Source organism: Alligator sinensis, unplaced genomic scaffold (assembly GCF_000455745.1).
Source record: "Alligator sinensis unplaced genomic scaffold, ASM45574v1 scaffold343_1, whole genome shotgun sequence".
NCBI classification, from domain to species: domain Eukaryota; kingdom Metazoa; phylum Chordata; order Crocodylia; family Alligatoridae; genus Alligator; species Alligator sinensis.
Genome location: NW_005841947.1, coordinates 2,254,164 through 2,257,393, shown reverse-complemented (window position 1 = coordinate 2,257,393; position 3,230 = coordinate 2,254,164). Strand labels below are relative to the sequence as shown.

Genomic DNA, 3,230 nt, shown 5'->3' with positions numbered 1-3,230 from the left:
AAAGAGGCATTGTGCATTTTTCAGGGACTGCAGGAGCACAGGTGAACAGTCAAACAAGTTCAAGGAAATATAAAAATGACTCAAGTGTACTGGAAGTTCTTGAAGGTACTTCTGTAGATTTCAACAGCAGCCAGTGCAGGCCCTAAAACCAGAAGTGGGCTTGTCCCCAGACTCTAGATGCAAATCCCTGGCAGCTTAAAAGATCTGAGTTTTGTAGATATTCCCCTAGGTGTATCAGGGCTCAAGCCTGATTTCAAATGACCATCCCTACCAGAACTTGGGAGTGTTTGAAATAGAGAGATGGATCCAAATTTTGCACCTTGGTGGTTTCTTTTGCTGGCAATCATCATCAACAAATAGCAACAAATAGCATATAGCTATCCAAATGAGACCTCATGCACAGAAATAACTGGGGGCTGTTTTTCTTTGGACATATGGTACTGTACAAGAATCTACAAGGTCACAGCCTCTCTAAGCAGGGCAAGTGGTACCGGCGGGTCTCACTGTGAGAGGCATGTTGGTTTATGCTTTGGGGAAAGCTGGCTAACCTAAAAATAGGGAAAATAGTTTAAAATGATATAGCAGGGAGGGGAGAGAAGCCTGGCTTTTTCTTTCTTTTCTTTTTTTGTTTTGCATTCACCAGCTCCCTGCATTGTTTACATTTTAATTTGGAGTTTTGCCAATCTAAGGTGAGTTCCACAGCACAATTTAGTTAAGCCAGTGACTCTAATCGTAATATAAGACATGAACATATCTTGGACCAAATGAAACATTCCATCACAGAAACAAGGTAAGTTTTCAGTTTGACAGTGGGTTTTGTTTTCTTTTCCTCCCCTTCATTTGGAAATTGCTGGGGATTCAAATCGAAATCTCAGGCAGTAGCCTGGAACACCAGCATGGAATGCTCCAAGCTTTTCTGTCTCAGTAGTGTTAATGATAAAAATGTTAAATCTAGAACCCATGATTTGAGGCTACATTCTAAATTTGGCACTCCCTGCTGGCTCCTCTGCTCCAGATGAACTGAATTGCTTCCCTGAAACAAAATCTGTCTCAGATCAAAACTCAGCAACACATCCATAAGCATTTTGCCTGCCTATAGCAACTTGCCTCTGAGGATCTTGGAGGTTTTACAGCCAATGAATATTTTAACATCACAAATCAATGGGAGATGGATGATGCTGCCTTTTACCAGTTGGATGCTGAGACATGGAGAGGAAGTGACTTACCCAAGGTCATACAGTCAGTAGCAGAGCACAGGCTAGACCCCAGGAGTTCTGGTTCTCTGAATCCATGCGAATAGCTTTATTCCTTGAATAAACTTATTAAGGATGTCATGAACTCAAGTGTGGCTGGGGGGGGGGAGGGCAGACACGAAAACTGTCATGAACTCAAGTGTGGCTGGGGGGGGGGGGGGCAGACACGAAGATCATTTAAAATGCAATGTAGAAATTAAATAAATTGAGCTTTTAACAATTTTTGCTCTATTATGATGAGTACAAGGAAAAGCTCTGTGCTCTTTTAATTTGTTAGGGCTTCTTTATTATTTTCCTGGCTTGTTTTTATTACCTTAGAAATGCTAGCTGGAAAACTCTCTGTTGAGTAGAGAACTGGTAAAACAATAACATTGCCAGAACCCAGAAAGTGAAAATTCAGCACCAGAGAGAGGAAGAATTTTTGTCATCCTCTGTTGTTGTTGTTGTTATTGGTGGTGAAGCTTGTTTCTTTAATTGACATTTATTTAAGATTAATGACACATTGACATTGTAGAAAGAAAACAGCCTGGTTACAATCATGTGTTGACATTTCACCAAATCTCTCTTCCCTTTCTTGTAGAAGAACTGAGGTGGGAAGAGACAAAAGTTCCCACTGCTGATATGTCTCAGGTTAAAAAAGCTGAGGATACCATAAAAGCAACTCTGGGCAACCCTTTATCCATCAAAAAGATGCAAAATAAAAAAGAACACAAGCCCAGCTTAAAACAAACAAGAAACACCCCTTTGCAGGTCATGCAGCTCAGACACTGCAACTGCACACACTCAGCCACAAACAAGTGCATGTGTTTGCAAGGTACAGCGTACGATGCCTCTCAGTGATTTTCTCCTCTGGAATTGGATTGATTAAAACAGCAGGGGGAAGATTTTATTTTTTTTTAAAGGGAACAAACTCGCTCTAGGGCAGCGTTTCTTTTGTGAGGCAGATGGAATGTCGGTGCCTGAAGCCTCCACAGTGGTTGAAGAACCGACAGATGGTGAGAGAACAGTAAAAAAGGTGGAGGGTGGTGATAGTCAGATGCTTTTGGCTTTGCCGGAGGTGGAGGGCTTAACAGGCACTCACCAAATGATTTGAAAATACAGTTTAGTGAGAGAGAAAATAGGGGTGATTGATGTTCCAGGAAACATCAGGTGCTATGAAAAAGTCAGGAGATGAGGTCCTTAGACTTAATGTGATGATAGGAGCTGCATAAAGAGCTTAGATATATTACTAACGAGCTAGTGATCTTCCTGAATGGACCCCACAGGATCTTTGCCTGCTGTGTAGCCAGAGAGATTTATACTCATCACTTCTGGAGTTTGCCAGAGACAAACATTCCTATCCCACAAAATGAAAGAGAGTCAGGTGAGGTTCAAAACAGAAGGAATTATAGAAAGAATGTGATAAAAGACACGGGAAAAGACATCAAGTGTCCCATCCCAGAACATCCAGGCTGCAAGAGGTTTCTGGGAAAATGATCAGACAGAGGCACAAGGGACATCAGACTGATAGAATACAGTGGTGACGCATCGGTGTCAGCACAGCTGGATACATTTGTCCTAAATGTAACCTGTAGGAAGGGACTTGTTTTCCTTTCAGAATTAGCAGGGGGCTTTGGGTAAATGCATGAACAAGGCAATAATTTGTGCCTAAATCCATGTGATGCCCAGGAATAAATGTAAACTTACACAATATGTAGCTACTCATGAGCACATGTAAAGGCAAGTAGGCAGATGTATATACGTGCACATACTTAAGGCAAATGAGCACATGCAGGCATACAAGTATGTGTTGCGTATGCATAGTTGTATGCACATACACAACTGTTTCAAATACATCCCAGTGTGTAATGGAAACAAAACAAAAGTTGTCTCTGCACCTACTGGGCCAAGGGCTCAGCTGGTGCAAATCCACTGACTTATGTCTTCAGAGGGTCTAGCCCGTTGATTTGGGATAAAGCGGAAAACCACAGGCACTGG

General features: G+C 41.9%; 1 protein-coding gene across 2 annotated transcripts in view; it reads left to right on the top strand.

Moving 5' to 3' along the window:
* Positions 1-3,230, top strand: part of LSAMP (limbic system associated membrane protein) — a 450,506-nt gene that overhangs the window by 397,040 nt on the left and 50,236 nt on the right. The gene's annotated exons all lie outside the window — the stretch shown is intronic.